At 37.8% G+C, this 26,812-nt stretch overlaps 1 protein-coding gene and 1 pseudogene across 2 annotated transcripts in view; one reads left to right on the top strand and one right to left on the bottom strand.

Moving 5' to 3' along the window:
* NELL1 (neural EGFL like 1) overlaps window positions 1–26,812 on the bottom strand; it is an 876,262-nt gene that overhangs the window by 284,756 nt on the left and 564,694 nt on the right. The gene's annotated exons all lie outside the window — the stretch shown is intronic.
* LOC144455333 (dimethyladenosine transferase 1, mitochondrial pseudogene) lies at window positions 2,398–22,405 on the top strand (annotated as a pseudogene).

Below are 26,812 nucleotides of genomic sequence, written 5' to 3'. Positions count from 1 at the left end.
TAGTGACTATAATATAAACTAAATTATTGGGACAGAGTTGTATTCAGGAAGAACTACAAGAAACTAATCTATTTAGCAGACACTTAGAGAAGATACGGCACATGGTATCCACAAAGGGTGTGTGTTCTCTCTCTCCTTCAAATTAAATTATGTTCCTAGAAGTGGAACATGGTCTCTTTACTGAGAGGCCATGTAAAATAATAAACAGAGTTTTGGACTTAGAATCTTTAGGACCTGGATTCAAATTCTGCTGGTGACCTTTCTTTTCTTTCTTTTGTTTTTAAGGCAATTGGGGTTAAGTGACTTGCCCAGGGTCACACAGCTAATAAGTGTAAAGTGTTTGGTCTGAGGCCGAAATTGAACTCAGGTCCTCCTGACTTCAGGACCGGTGCTCTATCCACTGTGCCACTGTGCTTCCCCATGCTGGTACCTTCATTTATGCTTTCATGGGAAAGTTACCAACCTCTCCTGTCGTGAGTTTCCTCATCTATAAAACACAGATGACAGCACTTTTTTACATCTGTCACAGAGGTCCTGTGATGTTCAAAATGTCAGTAAAACCCTTGGCAAAATGCCAACAACTACATGTGTATTTTGTTGCTGTTCAGTTGCTTCAGTCATGTCCAATTCTTCATGAACTCATTTGGGGTTTTCTTGGCAGGAAACATTTGCCATTTCCTTCTCCAGCTTATTTTACAGATGAGAGAACTGAGGCAAACAGGGTAAAGTGACTTGCCCAGGGTCACACAGCTAGTAGGCACCAGATTTGAATCAGGAAGAGGAGTCTTCCTGACTGCAGTCAGGCGCTCTATCCACTCTGCCACCTAGCTACCCCACATAAGTATGTACATATTAATATAGATTCTAGCTACAGACATATAGATAGACGTATAACATTTTGAGCAAACAGCTAACTTGCTTTTGTAGAAAAGAAACAAATCCATACTATGAAAGATGACAATTTAATATTCAAGATAAATGGAGATGAGGGGATTTTTGAGATAGCCTCCACAAAGGAGATACCCTAAATCTTCATCAGAATCAGCAAGGTAGTACAATGGAGAGATTGCTAGGCTTGTAATCAGAAAGATGTGGGTTCAGATCCAATCTCAGACACTTATTAGCTGTGTGACCTTGAGCAAAGCACTCAATTTGTTTGCCTCAGTTTTTTATCTGTAAAATAGGATCAAACCAGCACCTTCCTCACAGGATTCTTGTGAGGATCAAAGGACATAATACTTTTTATTGTTGTTTTTTTTGTTTGTTTGTTTTTTAGGCAATGGGGTTAAGTGACTTGCCCAGGGTCACACAGTTAGTAAGTGTTATGTGTCTGAAGCTGGATTTGAACTCATGTCCTCCTGAATCCAGGGCCGGTGCTCTATCCATGCGCCACCAGCTGCCCTGACATAGTACTTTTTAAAAGCAATTAGTATACTTCTTGGCATAAAGTAGAAGATTAATTAAATGCTTATTTATTTCCTTTGTTCCTTCCTTCCATCTTTCCTTCCTTTTATCCTTTCCTTCCTTCCTTCCTTCATTCCATCATTCTTTCCTTCCTTTCACCCCTCCTTCATTCTTTCCATCCTTCCTCATGACATGGAGGATACCATAGGAGATTGAAGGCTATGTCATTAGAACAATATGAGCTCTGGCTTATTCCATCTCTGGCTTAGAAAGTTCCTACAATGGCCAAAACAACATGTCCTCTCCAATTTTAAGTATTAGAGAATCTCTTCATTTAAAAAAACATATCTATATAGCACATTTGAGGTTTTCAAAGTGCTTTTTATGTTATCATATTGGATCCTCACAAAAACCCTAAGAGGCAGGAGTTATTATTGCCCTGGGAGAGGCTGGAAGAGGTTAAATAACTTGTCCAAGGTCACATAGCTAATGAGGACAAGAGAGCTTTTCTGATTCTGAATCCTACACTGTCCACTGTGCTAGCCTACTAATTGGCATGATACTTTACATGGTAAATACTTTGGCCATGGAAAGGTATGGGAAAGGTAGCCAATCTAAATGTTCTGCAGTACTATGTGACACCTTCCTTTTCCCCAGTGATGGTGAAAGTATGGCAGCAAAGGTTACCGAGAACATAAATATCACAGAGTTTTTAAAAATCTGCATACATTAACTATTTCTTCTCAGCAAGAGCAATTCAACCTCCTTTGCTATAAGTGAGAAATGATGACATTAAGACATTAAAGTCACAAATGAATAGAAATATGGCAAAGGTATTTTTCCTGGGGAAGAAAATAAAGGGCTGGTAAAGTGTTTCCTCCTCTGCCAAAAGGTCACATAGACATCCTTTCATGACATACTAGGTCATGACATACTTGCCTTACAGTAATAAGTGAGAGTAATAAGAATAACATGAAAATAATCATATGACCTATGACAGAAGATGAAGGTGTGGATATAGAGAAATTTTGGAAAGAATATGATAAGACACTCAAAACTAAGCCAACTTATACCTTGGCTCTCAATGACTTCAGTGCAACGGTGAGTATATGAGAGGAAAGGAAAAAGTGTGATAGAAAAAAAAGTGAGCTCCAAAAGGATCTCCAAGGCAGGAAAGGTGGAATAAATCTCAAAAGGATCATTGGATTTGTTTTCGAATGGCATAGGTTCCAATCTTGCCTTTGATATTTAATCGTTGCATGTCCCTGGGCAAGTCCGTTAAACTTTTTGGTACCAAAGCTCTCTGTAATGAGGGCATAACACTAGATGAATGCTCTTTCTCTAAATCTATCACCTTAGGTTCCTTGGAGACTAAGGTTAAACAAATGTAAAGATTCTGTGTTCCAGATAAAACTGTAACAATTTTGTTGAAATCTGCAATGCTAAAAAACTTTCTCAATGAAATCTAAAGCAAAGTAAGAGAGATCCATCTAATCACACATACTAGAAAAAGAAAGTGGATGAAAGTACATAATCTACAAAGATTTAGAGCTCAAGTAGATCTAATTGGTAAATCCATATATGTAATCTTACACAGACACTGGAAATTGACCCTCTACAAAGACCAGAAATAAGGAATCACAGACTGGGTAAGGCCTTGTTTATTTCAGCTTTGGGGAAAAAACAAAAACGATGACGTGCAGTTAGTGAGGTAAGGACTGGGTTATTTCAAATTTGTAAAATAACGTGCAGAACTTTCAAACCATTTGCTATTGCAAATACCCATCTCCCTAATGTTAATATTCTCTCAGTGATGTTACATGGGTTCAAGTGAAGGAATAATACAGCCTCTAAAGCCATAAAATGACAAGTGGCCGGAGGGCAATAGAAAAATACGTGGAAATACCTAACAAACAATGACTCAAATATAAAAAGTAGCACAAAACAAATACTGAAGATATGTGTGATAAAAAGAGGGAGACGGATTGATCATGAGAAAAGAATGACAGGTAACATGAATTTCCTGAGTACTCTACTGGAATCCCTCAGATATTGAAAGGACAAGAAGAAAATCTCAAAGGTTTGGAATAGATCATTTATAGATGATTATTAGAAAACATCAAAAAGAATTATTCAGTGTAGGAAGGTATGAAGAGGTTATAATTAGTATCAGCATAGAGAGTACATGGGGCAAGTAGGTGGCACCATGGATAGAATGTGAGGCCTGGATTCAGGAAGACTCATCTTCCTGAGTTCAAATTTGGCTCAGACACTTCCTAGCTGTGTGACCCTGGCAAGTCACTTAAACCTGTTTGCCTCAGTTTCCTCATCTATAAAATGAGCTGGAGAAGGAAATGGTAAACCATTCCAGTATCTTTTGCCAAAGAAAACCTCAAATGTGGTCATACATAACTGAAATGAGTGAACAAGAGAGTACACATACTGAGGAAATAAAAAATCTACCCAAGTACTGATATATACATACATATATACATACCTGCATACATACACGACTATATAGAGAATAATGGACGATAGGTGATGAATAGAAAGATGAATAATGAAAGTCTTACTCTAGGGACAAAAAACAACCCGACAAATATAGCCTAGGGAATATACAGACTCAACAGATTGACTATTTATAATGAACCAAAAACTTATTATGATCTGAGAATGTAACATGGTAGTAAAAAAAAAATAAGTTAATGTGATCATAAGATAGAGTTAAGAAAGTCACACTGTTCAGGATGAAGAAAATGATAGCCCCACTGTAGTTTGCCGTGATCACACCGAAACTACAAGATTTGGTGTTTTTGCCTTTGTTTTATCAACAGCACTTAGCACAGGACCTGCACATAGTAAGTTTTGAATAGACTCTTACTAACTGTTTGATGGCCAGACTGAAAAACAATTTTGATACAATTAAGGTAGAGCACTGAAAAACTGGGAAATTTCCAGAGGAAAGTTACCAGACTTCTGTGGATACTATGAACTATGGCATGCTAAGAACATCTAGGGGATGGCTAGCTTGGAGAAAGGAAGGCTTAGTGGCTATATGATAATTGTCTTCAATTATCTGAAGCATTTACATTTAGAAGAGAGATTGCACTCATTTTCTTGGCACCACCAGGGCAAAATGAGACTCAAGGGATGGAACTGGCAGATAAGCAGATTTTGGATGTACGTGAGTAAAAAAATTATCTCAAGTTGTCCAAAAGCACACTATGTTGCTATGGAGGTAGTGAGCTGCCAATCTTTGGAGGGTTTCTGAGGCTGAAGGACTATGTGCTGACAATGCTATAGAGGAGGCTTCTCTTTAGGAGTGAATTGGATAGATGACCTGTTAGGTCTCTTCCAACTCAGCTTATTTGACTCTACAGACATTTGCCAATTCCATTAGATGTTACCATGCCAGACACCTTGGAAAAAAGAGAAGTATTCTCAAAAGAAAATTATAATGAAATCAAGCTAGAGAGGCAGACAAATACACCAGTGTTGTCGTTGTTGTTGTTCAGTCGTTTCAGTTATGTCTGATAGTTTATGACCCCATTTGGGGTTTTCTTGACAAAGATACTAGAATGGCTTGCCTTTTCCTTCTTTAGTTCATTTTACAAATGAGGAAACTGAGGCAAACAGGGTTAAGTGAATTGCCTAGGGTCACATAGCTAGCAAGTGTCTGAGGACAGATTTGAACTCAGGTCTTCTTGACTCCAGGTCTGGTGCTCTAACCATTATGTGACCTAGCTGCCCTATGTTTTGAAGATAAAGCATTTATTGTGTTTCAATTCATGTTTATAAAAAGTGGCTAAACTTAGGAAATGTATCTGATGATATTTTTTGTTTCTCATTTATTTATTTATTTTTAGTTTTCAACATTCACTTCCATAAGATTTTGAGTTCCAAATTTTCTTCCTTCCCACCCACCCTAAGATGGCATGCAATCTGATATAGGCTCTACAAATACATTCATATTGAACCTATTTTCACATTAGTTATGTCGTAAAGAAGAATTAGAACCAATGGAAGAAACCACGAGAAAGAAGAAACAAAGGGGAAAAAAAGAGAGATATCAAATAATGTGCTTTGATGTGCATTCAGACTCCATAGTTCTTTTTTCTGGATGTGGATAGCATTTTTGGATCCTTGCATTGCTGAGAAGAGTTAAGTCTATCAAAGTTAGTCACTGCACAATGTGACTGTTACTGTGTACAATGTACTCCTGGTTCTGTTCACTTCACTCAGTATCAGTTCATACAAGTCTTTCCAGGTTTTTCTGAAGTCTACCTGCTCATCATTTCTTATGGACCAATAATATTCCATTATATTCATATACTACAACTTGTTCAGCCATTCCCCAATTGATGGGTATCCTATCAATTTCCAATTCTTTCCACCACAAAAAGAGTTGCTATAAATATTTTTGTACATGTGATTACTTTTCCTATTCATATGACCTCTTTGGGATATAGCCCAAAGTGCTATTTCTGGGTCAAAGGGTATGCACATTTTTTGTAGCCATTTGGGCATAGTTCCAAATTGCTCTCCAGAATGGTTGGATCAATTCACAACTCCACCAACAGTGCATTAGTGTTATAATTTCCCTACATCTTCTCCGTCATTTATTATTTTCCTGTTTTGTCATGTTAGCCAATCTGATAGGTGTGATGTGGTACTTCAGAGTTGTTTTGATTTGCATTTCTCTAATCGATAGTGATTTAGGGCATTTTTTCATATGACTATAGATAGCTTTAATTTCTTCATCTGAAAACTGCCTATTCATAACTTTTGACCATTTATCAATTGGGGAATGACTTGTATTCTCATAAATTTGACTCAGTTCGCTATATATTTTAGAAATGAGGCCTTTATCAGAGACATTGGTTGTAAAAAATATTTCCCAGTTTTCTGCTTCCCTCCTAATCTTAGTTGTATTGGCTTTGTTTTTGCAAAATCTTTTCAATTTAATGTAATAAAAATTATCCATTTTGCATTTCATAATGTTCTTATGCATATCTGCTTAGTAATGATATTACTTCACTGTCTATGGTGCCTTTTAGCAGGATGTAGTTTTCTTCCTTATCTCTTTTAATTAGGTCTATTTTTGCTTTTGTTTTGTATGAGATCCGGATTGCTACCCCTGCTTTTTTAAACATTTCAGCTGAAACATAATATATTATACTCTAGCCTTTTACCTTTATCCTGTGTGTGTATCCCTCTGTTTCAAACGTGTTTCTTGCAAACAACATATTGAAGGATTATGATTTTTAATCCATTCTGCTATCCACTTCTGTTTTATGGGAGAGTTCATCCCATTCACACTCACAGTTATAGTTACTATCTCTGTCTTTCTCTTCATCTTATACGTCTCCCCTCATAGCTGCTCTATCACACGAGTAAATACAGACAAATCAGAAATGAGAAAGACACAGCAGTATCCTTATCATCACTGAAGTAAGGGAGTAAGATTAGGCAGAGAAGGAGGAGAAAGACGAATATAACAGCAACAACAAGAGTAAATATTTTACCATGCAATAGCATGGCTGACAATGAGAGTCCAACAATGGATTTTCAACTGTAACCAAACATGCTTCACATCTCTTGAGTCTATGAAATAGCAAATATCAAACATAAACATAGATGATATATAGTTATGTATGTATACATATATATATATACATATAAGCGCTTATATACACATACATATATAGATGCATATGTATATACATATATGTATATCACATATTTTAAGGTAGTAAGGTTTAATGACTATTAAAGTCTTCATCATGGTTCTCTGACTCATTGTATGTTTCATTGTACTGGTATATTTCAAGTTTTTATATCTGCCTTCTTTTAACCATTTTATTTTACATTTTAAGCTCTTAAAACTTTAAAATGTACTAAGACTTTTGGGACACTACACACATACACATATACATGCATGCCTATATATACATATATATGCACATGCAAGCACATAATATGTACATGCACATATATGATTATATGTGTAATACAAAATTGTTATATGCAGATTATATATACACACATATATACATACACACACACATACACACACACACACACACATATATATATATATATATCTCATCCCAAAAGCCTTAGTGAAGATTTAAGTTTTAAGAGATTAAAACCTAAAGTGACAGATAAGGGGAAGAGCAAATAAAGAACTTTTGTTTATTAAAAACCTAGAAATGGAACAGTACAATGAAATACAAAATGGTTCAGAGGACCATGATGAAGACTTTAGAGCTATAGGTCATTATAGTCCTTCAGCTTATTTGCATATGCATTTTATGATTAAAGGTGACAAAACTTTAAAATGACAAATCCTACAAACCTTTGGAGACAGGGATGATTTTTAAATGGACCATAATTTCATACAGGAAAATCAGTGAAATGTAAATTTAAGTGAAAAGTGATTTAGTGAGTACCCAGTGGTTCTCATTTAAGCATTTGTAGATACAGAAACATGGGATAAAAATATGACATAGAGGACTAATGATGGAAAATATAGCAGGGAATACAAAACCTGTGGCCAGGATATAATGATGAGTAGAGAGAATAAATTTCTGCTCAGCAGGGTCACCCAGGTTATCTGAGAGAATTTGAATATAACCATACGGTGATGGCCTGGCTAGTGAGCTAGCCAATGAAAAGAGGGAGGAGGTGTTCACACACTCTTTGTGAGGACTTTCCATGTTGCAGCGACCTTGTGACCTCCTTGCTATTCCTTGCACAGGACACCCCTTCCTCCAGTTCTGGGAATTTTTGTTGGCTGCCTCCCATGCCTAGGATTCTCTCACCCCCATCTCCTGGCTCGCCTTGTTTCCTTCAAGGAACAGCCAAAATCTCACACTCTCCAAGAAGCCTTTCCTATCCCTCCTTCATGTTGATGTCTTCCCTCTGTGATTTATTTCCCATTTTGCCTATATATATTTGTCTATAGTTGTTTGTGTGTTGTCTTCCCCATTAGACTGAACTATTTGAGGGCTGTTTTTTGCTTTAATTTGGAACCCCAGTGCTTAGCCCAGTGCCCAGCAAATAGTCGGTATTTAATAAATGTTTCTGTACAATTGACTTATTTACTTAAGAAAGGTAACACATGCATTATTTCCCCCATTTGAAGGATGAGGAAACTGGTTTGGAGAGGCTGAAGTCATGTAGAATTGATATGGAGACTTAAATCTCAGGTTCCATGTCCCCATTCCATTGTTCTTGTAGGTGTGGTACACTGTCCCTGTACAATTTTGTTTTGAGCTTTTCCTTTCTGTAAACCCTGTTTCCAGGCAGGAAGAACTCCAATGTCTGATTCCGGGTACAAGGTCATTATATTTAACTGTCTAAATATTTTACACTCAAGTGTGTATTTGAAAAGCCTGTTCAGTGCCTAATGCAGGCCCTTGAACAATGAAGAAGCTCAGAAATGTTTATGAATCGATAGATGAATGGATGGGTGAATGAATGAATGAATTAAGCCCCAGTCAGCAGTGCATTAAATCTTACAGCTGCCCTCTGGTTAATGGCTGTAACCACTGATTGTAGAGCATGTTACTGTTTAAAGTTGATAAATATCATGGTTTTCAGGTAGATTATTATAAAAAGCATTACACTGGTGCTTTTATGAATTCTTTTTAAGATGGGATTGATCTTGAGATGCGGCTGCAGTAAATGTGATGGTATCATTTTTTACTACCTCCCATCTCACTGTAATTTGAGGTTTGATGTATTTTGCTCATTTCTATTCAATATCTGACTTTGGAGTGAAATCGCATCCAGAGACAGGAAATGTTATACTGTAAAAGGAATTAGATCTTTCCTGTCTCTTTTCTATGGGTTCCAGCCATCTGTCTGCTTAGTAAAATGTGGTAGCTTTGTATTGAACTAGCAGTCAAGCTTGAGTTGTTCATTGTAACAAAAGAAAAACAAAAACAAAAATAAAAACAAGGGATTGTGGGATTTCCTAGCTGCGGGGCTCTCTGCACCACACTGTCAACTCCTTTTGCATATGGATGAAGGTTGTAGGTTAAAGACTCAGCACCATGTCATCTTCCCTAGGTGTTTTTTGCCTTGAGAATAGAGAGAGGGAACCTTAGTGCTGCATTCTAAATAATCAGAAACTCATATATGATTTGGGGGAATCAGGGTGTAGTAGAAAAAACACTAGTCACCTGGGTTCAAATCTGCCTCCGACACACCCCTTGGTCATCTGAGCAAAGCATTTAATCTCCCTTAGCCTCCGTTTTCTCAGCTGTAAAATTAAGGCATTGGATTAGATGGCTTCAGTTCCCTTCTGTCTGTACATGTAGGATCCTATGATCCATGAAGTTGATAGCTGAAGAAATCTCTCTTCAGATTTGGTTGCGGCCAATTCAGTTAATGAAGCATGGATCAAATACCAGGGCTTTGCCAGGATCTCTGATCATGTCATGGGTACACCATCATGGGGACACCTCAAAAGGTATACACAGAGAGAGCTGTGCCTGAAAATGCTTAGATCATTATTGAATGGTCAGCAAGCATCTAAAAAGTGCTTACTATGTGCCAGTTACTAATGTACTGTGATAAATTCTAGAGATACAAAGCAAGGCCAAAAAATGTTAATTTATAATCCTTGTGCCTGGACCTTTAGGCAGCTTACAAAGCAGATATACAGGAGACAGCCAAGGAAACACACCCAAAACATGTGGTCCTGATCTGGTTATCTCCCTTGGGCACAGAGTATCCCCACAGAGCACAAAGTTGGACACAAGAAGGGTAGACCCAATAGAAGTAGCTTTTAGGGATGGGAAAGAGGGGGTTATAGACTATAGGATTTATACTCCCCTCCTTCTCCTTCCTCATAACCATTCATTCTGCATGAGCAGAATCATGGACCCCAGTTTAAGAAGCATCAGCCCCATTTCATTGCTCCTTCTCACTCCATGCAGCTTTGGGGATGCCTCACTACAGGTGTAATGCCCAGAAAATGGCAGCCTTTGCTCCTTGCTCCAGCTCTGTCCCTTAAACTGGGCAGCCTCACTGTGAACATGCCTCCCCTGTCATCCATGCTAAACTCACTCAAATTATTTTAGAATCATTAACCCTTTCTGAATTAATAAGCTTGGCTTTAGGTAACAGAAATCAAGTTGCTTCCTTTTCAAGAAGTTCATTATATCTGTTCCAAAGGTATTTCCCTTCAACTAAATGTAGTCATAAAACAAGTTTTTCTAAGAGCCAGTGCCAATTATTGAACAATTCCAAACTATTTCACACGAGGAATTACATTGCATTTTTCAGAAAGAGGCTGAATCTTACAGCGTATGAATAATTCAGGTTAAAAAATTCCTCTTCCAGCTTTTCAGCCTCTTTTATAAGTAAATTATCCATTGTATGGGCTTTAATGATCTATGCATGGGAAAATATCTCATAAACAATTTCATTATTTCATACTTAGACATATTAGTGCAGTCAACAGCAGTTTCAGTTGTATATACTGTATTTAGGCTTTGCGTAAAACCATTTTTCTCATTTCTATAAAGCACATATAATTTTTAAAAAAGAGATGACCATCTCCAAATGAGGTGGAAAATAGGAAAAAATAATGCAGAAGCAAAAATGCCCATCTTCTCCATTATTCAAAGTGTGGGTGTGAGCCAATCTTGGTTAAGATATAATCACTAAGTAGAGGAGTGAGATTCTTATTTTGGGGAAAATGTGTCCATTATTTTTTTGGAGAATGATGGATGGATTACTCTGAGACTTCAATGAATACTTTCTATATTATATATTAGCAATACTACCCAAAGTATATTTTGATGATCCTCAGCTAAAATGGCCTATTTCAGAGTGACCCCAACGTGGTAGTATTTCAATATTCCTGGTAATTAGCAGAATCAAGAGTTTAGATAAAAACTATTTTCTGCCCAACTGCAGCCAGATAGAAGTGAGGATATTCTTCCTATTTGCCCTACTGCTGAGTCCTCCTGTATATATTGTCTTTCTATAGTAAAGAGTGAGTTCCTTGAAAGAAAGGACTGCCTTCACTTTTCCATTTGCATCCCCATTGTTTAGTGTGGCACATGGAATATCATACCAAGCACTGAATATTTTTTCCCAACCATAGTGAAATCAATGTCTAGAGGGAATTCAGTTCTCCTAGATGAGAAGATCTATAGAAAACATAAAATGTCTTCGATTGTAGATCCAAAGCAGACCTTTACTGTGTTTGGGCCAAAGCACAATTTAATAATATGGGATATGATAAAGAAGAGGATGAATGAGTACTTATCTGTAAATTCTGCATTTGGGAGAATGGTTGGACTCTATGGCCATTTCTAACTCTTCTAACTCTCAGAATCTATGATTCCATGATAAAAATCTCTGGGGCTCCATTGGTACACTCTTCCTCAAAGAAGTTAGATTTGGCGTATCTTAAATTGTACATCAGCTCAGTGACAGTGGAGAAGATTATTTATCAACTTAATTGAATTCAGTAAACATCTGTGAAGTACCTTCTGCTTTCCAAGCACTATGCTAAGTCCTAAAAATACAAAGAGAAAAATTAACAAGAAATTATTAAGTTCTTACTATATAGCAAACAGTGGACTAAGGGGTTGGGATATAAAAAGAAAGATAATAACACAGTCCCTTCCTTGGAGGAGCTGACATTCTAATGGGGTAGACAAGAAACAAACATCTCTCTCTTTCTCTCTCCATCTATTTACCCTATCTGCATACACATACACAGACACACACACATATGTATGCATCTATACACACATATGCATATAAGTACATACATATATACATGCATTAAATGGAAGATAATCTCAAAGTAAAAGCACTTTCAGTAAAAGGGACTAGAAAAGATAGGTGAGAAACAATCTTTTTCTTCATGGAGTTTACATTCAATCAATACAATTAATTACATTGATTTATTTATTTACAAAGTAAAACAGTCATTTCCAAAGGTGGAGATTACTAAAAACTGGGGAAAGAAGGTCTCACATAGCAAGTGTCCCATAAATTGCACTTTGAAGGAAACTAAGGATTCCAGGAGGGGATATGGGAATTTAATCTAGACATGAAGAATCACTTAGGGAAGGGTGTGAAGGTAGATCATTGAACACTGTATATACAGATCATCTTCTAGTCCAGTTGTGCTGGAAGGAAGAATTTGTAGATGAAAGAAGCATCAAATAAGGTTGGAAAGTCAGGTAGGATACAAGTTTTATAGATCTTTGAATGACAGACTGAGTATCTTGTCATTTATCTCAGAGGTAATAGGGAGCCACTGAAGACTTTTAAGTAAGGGAATGACATGATCATAGCTATGCTTTATAAATATCAATTGTTCATCTAGGAGAATAGGTCAGAAACAGAGATACTGAAAGGAAGAAGGAGGAGGAGGAAGAAGAGAAGGAGGAGGAGGAGGAGAAAAGGAAGATGGTGGCTGTTGCAACAGAATAGAAGTGATGAGATCTTGAATTAGGGTGATTGTTGTGAGTAGAGAGAAGAATAGTGATGAGAGATGTTATGTGGGCATAATCAAGACGATCTGGCAAATGACCATTTTTGTGGGTTGGAGGAGAAAAAAAAGAATCCAAGATGACCCTTAGGTTGCAAAAATGTGTCATTAGAAGGATGATCATACACTCAATAGAAATTAGGTAGTTTGAAATACTCTAGTATAATGATAGTAATACCCTTTATGAAGCATTTAAAGCTTTACACAGCATTTTACAAACATTACCTCATTCTACCTTCACAGTAACACTGGAAGGCACTCGAAATTATTACCCTATATTAAATATGGGGAAACTGAGAAAAACAGAACTTAAATGAAGTATACAGGGTCACAATTTAGTATTTAAGGTCACATTTGAACTAAGGTCTTCTGACTGCAAATTGAACATTCTCTCCATCTACTTGCATTTTCTTCATTTAGCACCATTATTTAAACAATACTTTCACACATGTTATCGACATTAATCTAATATTCTTCTGACGTAGGTGCTGGAGTTGAAATGAATTATCATCCCCTTTTGCAGATGCAGAACTTGAGGCACCAAAGGGTTAAATGATCCAGCCACTGAATTGGCTATCCTTACTCCTCACACATAGTGGTTTTCACTATGCTATCTTGTTTCCACATCAGAATGGGCTGGCCCCAGGTGATGAATTCTTTTGGCCCCAACAACTCATTAAATGATCCACTGAGGCATGGAAGAATATCCACACTGACTGATGGAATCATCGATTTTGTGAAACATTGAATGTTAGCTACTGCGTAAATCTCGAAATTGAACTAAACTTGAAATGTCTTAAGTGGATCTGAGAACAAAGTTTGTCCCTCAGAAATGCAGTTGAAGGAGAGAAACATTAAAGGCTAGGACCAGGCTAAGGAAATCTATCTCTTCCCTTTTAAACCAATATAATACAAACCAATTTATTCTGCTACTTGTCACATCAATTCTATGCCCCACCTCCCACCCCCAATCCCCAAACCTTGTTATTGTACAGTTGGTTACAAGTGCACACAACTTCAAAGTCTATCTACAGTTCTGTATTGAACTGATGAACACCTATTTCTCTTCCTAACATAGACTATCAATTTCACATTCCAGTTGCAGGAATATTTGTGGGATAAGGGGGAGGATGGAGGGTGGCCCAAACCATCAAACACAAGGAGCTTCCCTGGGTTCAAACAATACCTTTATATGTTACAATTAAAACAGTGATATACAGCAATACCAATTATTTTTGTATTGTTGTTACTATTGCTATTATTATCATCATTATTTTGCAATTTCAAGAAAACATCTAGACTAAAAAAGTCTTTACTAGGAGGAAAATTTGCTAAGGACCTTTAGCAGAGAGCTATGAATTAGCAGTCTTTTAAAGTTAAATCCCCTATTTCACAATGGTCACTATTCACAATACTACTTTTGCTTTTCTTCCTAATCTTTTCCATACATTATCTCATTTTATGTCATTATCTCATTCTGTACATTATCTTATCCTGTGAAATAGAAGCTACGAGTATCTCATTTTACAGATAAGTCTCAGAAGGTTGGCATAATTAGGGGTCACCTTCTCATATGTCTGAACTCTTATTTGATGCTTCTATGTGTGATCATAGGCAAGTCACTTAAATTCATAGACCTAGGTTTACTCTTATATAAAGTGAGGAGAGTGGATCTGGACAGTTTCCAAGGTTGTTGTTTTTTTTTTCCAGTTCTAGATCTATGATCCTGTGTGTGTGCCCAGAGGTACACAGAGAGTATGTGTGTGACATAGGATTGGAACTCAGATCTTCCTGACTCCACATTCAGCACTTTATCCACTATGCTGCACTCAGTAATATTATCACGATTGTTAACATGGGTTCTGTAATGACTGAAAGAATGGCTGAAGCCTTTCTGATTGTGTAACTCTGACAGGCTGGTATAGTCATTACAGAGCCCACGTTAATACATGCATATAATAGATGCTAAGAATAAGGAGAGCCTGCACTTGTATCATGTTATATAACACAGAATAATTATTATCACTTTTCATAGAATTTCAGCCTAAGAGATCTCATTTTTCAGTCATTTATCAGTCATGTCCATCTCTTTGTGACCCTAATTAGGATTCTCTTGGCAGAGATACTGGAGAGCTTTGCTATTTCCTTCTCCAGTTCATTTTACAGATGAGGAAACTGAGGTAAGCAGGGTTAAGTGACATGCCTAGGGTCACATAGCTAGTAAGTGTCTGAGGCCAGATTTGAACTCAGGAAGGTGATGAGTCTTCCTGATTCCAGGTCCAACACTCTATCCACTATATCACCTAGCTGCCTTTCAAAACCTGTCTAAACCACCCCACATAAGGATGAGAATCCTTCCAACAACACCACCGTCAAATGGTTATCTAGCTTTTGGCTGGTGTTCTCAAATGAGAAAAAAAAATCACTACCATAAGAGAGAACTATTTCCAAGTTTAAACATTTCTAATTGTGAGGAACTTTTTTCTAACATCAAGTTAAGTCTGCCACCTGAAATTTCCATGCACTGCTCTCATCTTTTCCATGCTAGGCTTAAGCAGAACAAATCATAACATCTTCCACATACCCCCCCCCCCAAATACAGTGTCCCAAAAATCTTAGTGCAGCTTTAATTTTTTAAAGTTGTGCTTTACAACCGTATTTCATGACTGTTGTAATGCGCTGCCCCACAGTCTTCTCTGTTCCAGGGTAGGCATCTCTAGTTCATAATATGATTCTCATTATAACTATGTGTGGTAGGTAGAACATTTTTCTTTCATTTGATAGGCAACATGACATAATAAAACAGTGTGCTGGACTTGGAATCAGAAAGCTGAAGGTTCACCTTCTTCTGACACTTAATAGTAAGCAAGTTATGAACTGTGTGCAAGTCATTTCGTCTTTCTAAAGTGCATCTTTCTGATTAATAAAATGGGAATAATGATATCTGAAGGATTTATCTCACTCTGATAAATGTAAGTCTGTAAAGCTCTTTGTAAGCTTGGAAATAGTTGTAATTGTGAGTTCTTTTTGAAGTTTCCCTTTAAGATTACCTCCCTCCTACTCTATATGTATCTTGCATACACTTAATTATTGATATGTTATCTTCTCCTTGAAAATGTAAGTTCCTTGAGGACAGGGATTGTTTTTGCCTTTTATTTGTTCCCTGCAGTAACAGTATCTGACACAAAGTAGCCATTTAATAAATGCTTCTTTACTTATTGATCCCCATAATAACTCTTTATGTTGGTATTAATTTTTACAGATGAGAGAATTGCAGTCCATAAAGGTATGATGACTTGTGCCACATCATAACATTATTGTAATAAGGACTTGAACCAAAGTCTTCCATGTCCGGGAGCACAGGGTTCTTTCTAGTCTTGTCCCACCCAAGAGGGATAGCATCACACTGATTCTAACCCTTTTATAGACCTTAGCACAGTGAGCCTATAACTATATGTTTAGCCATAGATGGACCAGGGGATACATGTGGGGTTCTACAAATGTGGCCCGTGTGACATGAGAGGGAATCAGATTGATCCCAAATTGGGCAACCCATTCCTACTGCTCGAACAACAGCATCGGCAACAATAACATCACAACAACACAACAACAAATCTTATCCCATTGCACGTAGCCTTCCTATTAAATCTGTGTCAGTGGCATTAGCATCGTCTTGGACTATGAATGATATTACCTTCTTGAGACCTAGAACACAGGATATCGCATAGAGATAATCTAGTCTACTTCACTCAAACCTGATGAGGATAGCCCAAGATCCTGACCCCAGGATCCTTTGGAAAAGCAGTGTCTCCCAAATCACCAGACCTGCTTCAAGCCCAGCACCCAGTCATCACTGAGAGTAGAAATCACTGTGGAGAAGGGTCCCACCTCCCTTATCATCACCACAACAAGTGTTGATCATTGTCACCAATGGGCAGGCAAGCACAGGAGCCCTGGCAGCAGCAGCACCTCCCAGATTACTATTCCTTCATCCAGACTGGCTCTCACAGCCATTGCCTGGGACGGCAATTCCTATACAGAAAGGACAAGGCATCCCAACCACCTGCCACCTACAAGGCAGATAAGCTGGCCTAGCTAATATAGCAAGGCACCTTGGTAGAGAAGAGCAGTGTGTCAGGCAGGTAAAGTCACCATGACCACATAGAGCACCATATCCTCTTGGACCCTGATAAAGATAGCCCAGGATCCAGAGCCCAAGATCCAGGGAATAGCAATGTTTTCAGACCAGTTCTCATAACCATCATCCTGGGAAGCAATTTCTGCAGAGATGCAGCCTGGCAACTACTTCTTCAGACATTATAGCATGTCTATGGAAAACCCATGAAAAGGACAGCTAGGTGGTACAGTGGATGGAGCACTAGCCCTGGAGTCAGGAGGACCTGAATTCAAATCCAGCCTCAGACACTTACTAAGCTGTGTGATCCAGGGCAAGTCATTTAAAAAAAAAAAAGAACCAGAAAAAAATTTTTATCACCAAAGTCATTGGCACAAATGGGTCAATGTAAGCAACTAGTATGGTTTTATCTGTGAAACGAAACTAAAGAATCATTGGCGTCCACTTCGCCACTGAACCCTAAAGACCACAAAATCTTTCTGACTTCAGGTGAAACTTTGCATGTCTCGTCTCCCTTATTAGAATGTGAGCTCCTTGAGAGTAGGGACTCTCTTAAATTTCTATCTGTTTTCCCAGAGTTTAACACAAAGCTTTGCACACAGTAAGTACTTAATAAATGCTTCATTCATTCATTGTACTGAGAACCAAAGCAAGATCCATAGAAGGGATATAATTGTCCGAGGTCACATGGTGAGTCAATAAAAGAGCTAGGGCTAGAACCTGGGTTTTCTTATTCCCAATGCAATGATCCCTCTACTAAAACCAATTTCCTTGTGTATTCCCAGCCCTACTCTCACCCCTACCCCTGCCACCTCCAACACAGGTCACCTTTGCTCAGGCTCTGGACTGGTGAAGCCAGGGCACCATAGCCTCAGTACATTGAGGCTTTCCCTTGATGGATGTCAATCAATCTCACTGCTTGCATTGGACTGCTGAACTGAGGCACAGTTTAGTCAAGAGCACAGGTGTCTCATTACACTCCAGAGTATGACCCTGTGACCCCAACCAGATTAAAATGTAATTATGAAGTATTTAGCTCAATAAATAAAAACACAATCAAACATACAAACTTAATATGTGGTTTTCTATGTCAATATTTGAGCCACAGGCAACCAGAAATCCTTACGTATTGCTTAGTGGCCTTCATTTCCACATGAGTTTGACACCAGGTCAAGAGGATGCTTAGCATCATTCTGCAAAGGGAAGATGTAGATTCCTACCGGCTCATGGAGTTTTTTAGTCCCTTCTATTTTTTTTGAACATATGGAACAATGTCCATTGATCCACTGGTATAGACAGGGGGAAAGGTTCAAATTAGGACAATTGGTGAAAAATGCACCTTAGGTAGGAATGAAAACAATTTTCAGGAGCAAGTTATGGTAGTGTTTATTCCTTTATCATTAAAATGGAGAGAAAGGGAAAGAAGAATGCAGAGTTCTTATAAGGAAAAAAAGTTCATTTATTATTATTTGTATCTTATAGTGCTTAAATTTAAAGCAGGAAACATGATACTTAAATAAATGTAAAAATTAATGGGTGATAAGTTAGGAAATAGTGGTGTTATATATATACATATATAAACACATATATAGAAAATCAATACAATACTTTAAATATTCAGAAGAAAATGAAAATACTAAAAACACATAGAGAATATTATTACTATCTTATTTTATGTACATATATAAAAGATAAATATTTCAATATAAAGGTATATATTTATATAAAATTTCTGAGACAGAGAGAGGGTGACAGAGAGAGACAGAAAGAGAGAGAGAGAGAGACATAGAGAGAAAGGCATCATGATGTAGTGAAAGGAAACTTGATATAGTGAATAGAAGCTGACCTCAGAGCTAGGAAAACTTGGGTTCAAAATCTGTTACTGACACATACTGGACATAAGACCCTGAGCAAGTCACTTTACTTCTCAATAGGAAACTCACTAAAACTGTATGTTACAGAGAAGGTATAGGCCTGCAATAGTAGAAGGAGAGTCCTTACCCCAAGTTCCCTATATCAATAAATTTATAAATCCAGTGCCCATCTTTTTTTTCCTTAAAAAAATCTTAAAATGTTTTATTTTGATGCAGTATCATTTCCTTACAATTCTTTTTCTTGTTTTATACATTTGACAGATTTGTCTTTATCGATGACTGTTAGGTTCACAAAAAGAATAATTTTTACATACCTGTATGTACATGTATACCACTCTGTTAATAAGCATTTACCAAGGGCTTCCTATGTGCCAGGCACTGTGCCAAGCTCTGGGAATCCAAAGAAGGACAAAAGACAAACAGTCTCTGCTCTCAAAAAGTTCACAGTCTATTGAGGGAGATGACATGAAAACATGTTATGTGTAAATAACCTCTGTTAGGAGTAATTGGAGCTAATAAGGCACAGAAGGAAGGTACTAACATGAAAGGGGATCATGAGAGGTTTCCTATAGAAGGTTTTAGCTAGGACTTGAAGGAAGCCAGGAAAGGCAGGAGGTAGAGATGAGGAGGGAGATCACTCCAGGCAATAGGAAATAACCAGGCAAAATATACATACATGCATGGAAGTACGTCAGTTGAACTGTGTGGCCAGCTCGCCAGAAGGACTGAGATGGAGGAAAAGGTTGTTTGATGCCACTAGCTATTACAGACTCTTCACCAGTTATCCTCTAGCCAAAGGATGACTTTGAAAAATAACCATACAGTTACTGAGATTATTAAAAAAAATGAAATGAACACAGTTCTTGAGTCCTAATATGGTGGTATGGAAGACTGAGATCACTCTAACCTCTTAAACACAAGGTAGTTTTCTCCCAAAGGGAATTCCAGGAGTGGTCTGCAAATTGATCAAAATGACCTCTAAGATTCAAAATCAAGGGTCTTAAACTACTCCAAGTCTTCTATGTATGGGGGAGAAAATCATAAGGATTCCTAGAGAAAAAAGATTAGTCTCTGAATTTTTTTTTTTTTTGGTGCAGGGAATAAAGGAGGAAGAGTAGAGAAGCTAATTTCTCTGGTCTAGACATCTTTGATCTGCTGAAAAGCTCATCAGCAATTCAAAGTCTCTGATGACAGGTGAGAACTTACTCTATTCACTAGGGCCTAGTGAGTAGCTAAATGCTATTTGGCCATGCTTACTCACTCCAAGACCCTTACACTTCTGCCTTTCTCTCTTCTCTAGCCTTCTGTATCTCTCTACCTTTGCTTCTCTGATTTTATTTGTCTCTCTTTCTGTATGTGTCTCTTTGATTCTATTTTAGTTTCTCTCTCATTTCCTCTTTCTGGCTTTCTCAGTGCCCTGCTGACTACAGTTATCCCTTCCATATCCTGGGGATTAGGGGCATGGTGCCCCTGCAATCTGGAAAATCTGCATAAAATTTTTTGGTCTTCTCTTCATACCAGAGAAGAAGTCTAATTTATTATGATATTAAAAGATAAAACATTTCAATATTATACAATACTGTAGATATATTTTATGCAATTCGGTTTCTAAACTTTTTCTGTGGCTGGCCTTTACATGTCTTTGGCAGCTTCCACAAAGTCCCCCCAAAATTCCTATTTAATTTCTTATGCTAACCCATGATATATCAAAACCCCAATGGGGACAGTTGTGATATGGAAAAAATTACTGTATTTTCTCTCAAGACACAAAGATAAGGCTCATCCTCTAAGGCTCCCAATACCATGATCTTAGGCCCCAGAGGCAATCCACAAGGTATAGAAAAAACTACGAAGCAATTAAGGTGAAAAATTTTATTAAGTGCTTACTATGCTCCCAATGCTATGCTAAATACTGGGGGCACAAGAAAGTAAAAACAGGCCCTGTACTTAGGCAGCTTATATTCTAATGGGAGAAAGCAACATTTACCAAAATTGGTAAATTTTAAAGACAAATCTGTCAAATTCATCACAAGATGAATAGAGAGTAGCTAAATGACAGTCTTAGTATGGAAAGCACCAGGAATTGGGGAGTGCTGGAAACTCCTCCTTGCAGAAGATGATTTTGGAGATAAGTATTGAAGGAATTGAGGGATCAAAATAGAAGAAAGTAAGGAAGAAGGATATTCCAGATTTCAATAGGGCTAGAACTGGTCTTATCCAAATACTGTATCTCTCCCAGGACCTAGTTGAAGACATTCCACAGGGCAGGCAATTATTAAATTTGTTGATGAAGGGGAAGAGGAATGAGAGAGGACTTGTCCGCCTTCCATCTCCTATGAGTGAGGACTTAAGAAGTAGTAAAGATTAAAAAATAAAATGGGAAAAGTAATTAATCATTATAAAATTTTAATCACATTTGGACTTAAGCCAGAAAAGACAATGTTAATTACAGGCTCCACATCTTGGGAAGAATGATGGTAAACTAGAGTACATCCAGAGGATATTTTGCCTGGCAGTGGGATATTCCAGGGTGAGGAGGTCTTGGGGAAATAATGGATTTTTCAGGGTGACAAGGAATCTGGCACTGAAGAAGTCCCAGGGTGAAAAAGCCTGAGGCACTGAGGGAACTTCCAGTGGTGAGATACAGCTGAGATGTAAGTAGTGTAGAAGTTTATAAATTCAGAAGCAGAACCAAGTCCTCAAGAAGAGAAGACTTGGGGAGAGGTTCTGACTGGGGTGTGAGAGCTGTCTTCAATTTTTTGAAGGACTGTCACATGGAAGAGGGATTAGAATTGTTCTATCATAGCCTTCTGCTCAGGAGTTCAGAACTAGGAACCATGAACGGAAATTGTAAATGCAAATTTATACCTGAAGATAGATACAGCGTTTATTAAGAATTTTTGCCCAGGCCCACCTTTTATTCATGGCAGAATACAGATGACCTTGACCTTTCAAAAGGAAGTAGCTGAGAGACTGACTGCCAATTCAGGAGGTAAACATTGAAGTGGACTTTCCTTCTTGACCCAGTATCTCTGCAAGGTTCAGCATCTCTTTATGGTTCCAGGTCAAGCTTTTGTTTCCCAAACCGCAGGTAGGTATGGGAGTGGTTCATTTCCCTCCCTGGTGTAACCATGGAGAAATCAGCCATTTAAGCTTGTGGAGAAAGTTATTCAGAGTACTTTTCAGTTCAGAATACTGCCACCATGGGACTGGAATCCCATCCCCACAAACTGAACACTCAAAACACACTGAAAAAAAATGTTAATGTTGGCTGATGTGGACCTCACTTTATGGTCAGTCCAACTCTTTGTCCTGCATTTCAAGAAGCTCTATGATGTCTACAGAAAAATGCGTGCTGAAAACCCAAGTCTTTTCACCCACAATTTCAGGGGTGAACTCAGGCAAAAGAAAAGCAAAATGCTTATAAAGTATACAGATGATGACAATGATTTAGATTACATATAGCTGTCATTCAGACTATAATAATGTTCATAAAGCTGAAATTCATAATGTCAAATTCCAGATCTGGATTTTTTTCATTTACTCTAATTGGGATAGAGATACTGCATTATACAGACTATTTAAAGACTTCTTCATAGTGGGTCCGACTTCTGCTTCTGGGAGCCAAGATAGCAGAGTGAAAAGGTCGTCGCCCTCACTCTCCCCATCAACCTCTGAAAACCCAGAAAATATCACCCCAGAAAAAACCTGGAACAGCTGAACTAGAAGAAAGACGGGGAGTAGCAGTGCAGCAGCCCAGCAAATGGGTCTCCCAGTGCCTCAGCAAAAATAAGGGAGGCAGAACTACGAGGGGACCCAGGCAGATAAGTGCCCTGTGGCATTCATCTGAAAGGAGGTGAAGAAAACAACCTAAAGGCTTCCTAAAGCCCTGGCCTTGCTGATTCCAACCAACACAAGGTGAGCTGTCAGAGCCCTGCCGCCTCCAATTGTGAAGAAATCCTGAAGCCCAGGTGGTAGAACAGGCAAACACCAACACCTGGACCTTTGAATGCCTCAGTGGGGGGGGGGAGGTGATGGGGGGACTGGTGGGAACCAGCTCAGAAAACCACCAGGTGCTTTGGCACTCTACCACAAAGGAATCTCCCAGTGCATTAGCAGAAGCAAGGGAGACAACACTGCAGGGGTCCCCAGGCAGATAAATACCCTGCAGCACCCATCTAAAAGGAGCTGAAGAAAGCTAAAGGAAAAGAAAAGCAGGCAACCTAGAATTGCCTGAAAGTTCCAGCCTTGCTGATTCCAGCCCAACAGAGGTAAGGTGCCAGAAACCTACAGCCTCCAATTGCCAGCATAAGGGGCCCCAACATGCAAAGCCAGTGACCAAGACCTAGGCTCCCAACACAAGAAGCTTGGGTCAGTACCCTCTGTTCCCCAGCAGGAGAGCTCAATCTCTTTAAAAGCCAGGGAATAAAGAAACACCATGAGTAAAAAGAAACGTACTATAGATTCATATTATGAGAAGAGTGCAGATCAAAACAGAAATTCTGAAGAGGACAACATTGTCAACAAACCCACATCTGCAACAACAAAAGGGAATATGAACTGGTCTGAAGCCCAAAAGGCCTTCTTAGAAACACTCAAGAAGGATTTTAATAGTCAAACGAGAGAGGTAAAAGAGTCCTTCAAAAATACAATTGGCCAATTGGAAAAAAATACACTGAAGAGAACAAGTCCCTAAAAAACACAATTGGCCAGTTGAAGAAGGAAGGACAAAAACAGAAGAGTACACTGAAGAAAACAAGTCCCTAAAAAATACAATTGGCCAATTGAAGAAGGAAATACAAAAACTAACAGAAGAGTACACTGAAGAAGACTTCTTCATAGTGATAATGTTTCAGTAAGAAGTGTTAATAAAAATGCCAGTACCAAGATATGACTTATTTTTCTTTTACTGTGCAGGTTAATAGAGAAAATAAATACAATTAAATAAGATTAAAGTACGAGTGTTCTTTTAATAGATATACTGCATATATATATATATATATATATACATATATATATATATATATTCATTTATTTCTTGTAAACAGCCTCTCTTATAAGCTTACAAAAATTAAATTCTTGCACTTTGAGCCCTTAAACCACATTTAAAAATAACTTTAAAACATAATTATGCAAAGATAAACAAGTAAATAAAATGCCCAGATTATTAAAAAAAAAAGTTGACCTTTTAAAAAACAATCACAAATTTCCCACCTTACTTTTTCACATAACTTAAAATAATTAAAATGTGATTTTATTTTAAAGATACCAAATAATTTTAATATCTGCTCAAAAATGGATGTAAATTAAGTAATTCACAGATTCTGACCAGCTTAATCTATTTTTCTGATACGCAATAAATTAAAATAACAAACTTTTACAACTATTCTTCTGCGGGAAAACATATAGTGCACAAAGCCCAAGTTAGTAATTTTCCAGCAATTTCCATTTTACCACTAGTTGAAAAGCAACGTATGCCACTTAAACCATATGCGGATGAAAATTTAAATTTTAGAGTCAGTCCTATGATTTTCCATGGCTCTCTGTCTCATAAAAGCACTCCTCATTAACAACAGGTGTTAAACTCAGGTCACTGAATTCTCTCTCTGGTTTGGAATTTAAGTCAACATTAGCATTTTCAAATTTACTGTCAAGAGACTGATGGCATGCTTGTAGCGTTAATAAAGTCCCTCTATCCCACTTGGGAAAAAAAAAGAAAAAAAGAACTTACTATGTGCAAAGCATATAGAATACTACAAACAAAAAGACAGTGCTAACTCTCAAATGGTTTACTTTCTATTGAAGGAAGACAACTCAGGAGATTATTTGGAGGTGGTGTAGAAGGTAAGGTACCCACAAAAGGACAAAGTAGAAAAATGATCTGGAGAGTCAGGGCTCACTTAATTAACTCCAGTGGCGCCTTCATTTAGCAGTTCTGAAGCCCTTTACTGGCACACTCCAACCTTTCCACTTTATCACCCTTTTGCCCTGTTCGCACACAGCCAAAAGGCCTTTCATACAATTCCTTTTTACTACACTTCATCTCCTATGTCTGTGCCTTTGCACTTGCCAAGCCCCATGCCTGGAATGAACTTGCTCCTCCTCTTTGCTTCTTAGAATCCTTAGTTTCCTTCAGAGCTCAGCTCAAATACTGGCTTCTTCATGGTGACTTTTCTGAGCTTCTCTGTTACTAGTCCCCCCTCCCCAACAACTTTTACCTATGTAGGTATATAGAGATATGTAGGTATGTGTAGATAGATAGATAGATAGATAGATAGATAGATAGATAGATAGATATAATCTACTCTTTACATACCTATGTAGGTAAGAGTTGTCTCTCCCTCAATACAATACAATACAATCAATAGATTGTAAGTTTCTAGAGGGTAGGAACTACACACTTTGCCACCAGAGTGGTATCATCTACATATCTGAGAATTGTTGATTTTCTCCAGCCAGTCTTAATTCCAGCTTTTGATTCATTCAGCCTGGCATTTCCCATAATCTACCTTTCATATAGCCTTATTGTACTCCTTTCCCAATCTTAAACCAATCAGTTGTTCCATGTTTGGTTTAAACTGTTGTATCTTGGCCCATATACAGGTTCCTCAGGAGCCAAGTAAGATGATCTGGTACTTGCATCTTTCCGAGGACTTGCCCCATTTTGTTGTGATCCACACAGTCAAAGGCTTTAGTGTAGTCAATGAAGCAGAAGTAGATGCTTTTCTGAAATGCCCTTGCTTTTTCTGCAATCCAGCTAATGTTTGCCATTTGGTCTCTAGTTCCTCTGCCTCTTCAAAAACCAACCTACTCTTCTGATAATCCTTATCTTATCAGAATCTCTTGTCCCTGGTCCCTCCTTGCTTGTTGACTGATACATTGATTGACTAAGGAGTAGCAATCATTCTAGCTCCAAACAATGAGAGTTTACATGGGCCAACAAACCCCTTCACGCCAGAATCTACGAGTTGATAATATTTTCTTTTTTTCTCATAGGTCACAGGTTTAATCACCTTATAATCTACTTCCCAACCTCCTTCCTCCAAAAACTCCAAAAAACAAAACAGTGTAAGTAGACAGACCTTCTCCCACAAATCTAATTTATCTCAATTATTTCCAGCTATTTTCTTGGATAGAATCTTCACTATTAGGTAAATGATGTGCCCCCTAAAGGTTATTAATATGCAGAAAACTCTTAAGTCATTCTAATTATTTCAGGCCACTTGTTCTTGACTTCTGGAAAAGTTGCTCTTTCATTGACATATTCCCATCATAAGCTACTTCTAATCTACCTTGCATTCTGACTACATAAATCAATCAGGTGTGAAGAGCAGCATTAAATTCTATCCTGAAGTCCCACTAAATTACTTTATAAGCAGAATTTCACTCTTATCTACCTATTAGTAGAGATGATTCAGAATTCAAACAAATTCATCAGACCAAAGCCTGCTTTTCTAAAGGCATGTTGACTTCTGACTTGATAAGCCACTACACCAAGGATGTCATTCTTGTCCCTTATCATATTCACTGTTATTTTCTCCACTTGAAAACTGGTCTTCAGGTTTCTTCTTTCCTGGACCCATTATAAGAGTACCATTTAGGAGTGCTAGCCAACTGGAGTGTTTTTAAGCATTTTAGCCAAAGGCTTTTTCATTTCCTTCTTGACTTGTTCCCAAATCCCAGGATGAAATTTATCTGATTCTGTACCCAGTGGTTTGTCAATTTTATTATCTGCTATGGTATAATATTACACTGACTTCATTTTCTACCACTCCTTTCTTTCGATTCTACTTCTATTGTAAAATGGATCTTGGCCTCTTTTACTAACTCAGAATCTCTCTAATGTCTTCATGGAAAGCCCCATTAATCACA

Source organism: Phascolarctos cinereus, unplaced genomic scaffold (genome assembly GCF_003287225.1).
Source record: "Phascolarctos cinereus isolate Bilbo 61053 unplaced genomic scaffold, phaCin_HiC Scaffold_9;HRSCAF=440, whole genome shotgun sequence".
Lineage (NCBI taxonomy): Eukaryota > Metazoa > Chordata > Mammalia > Diprotodontia > Phascolarctidae > Phascolarctos > Phascolarctos cinereus.
Note: the sequence above shows the minus strand (reverse complement) of the source record. Positions and strands in the feature narration are given on the sequence as shown.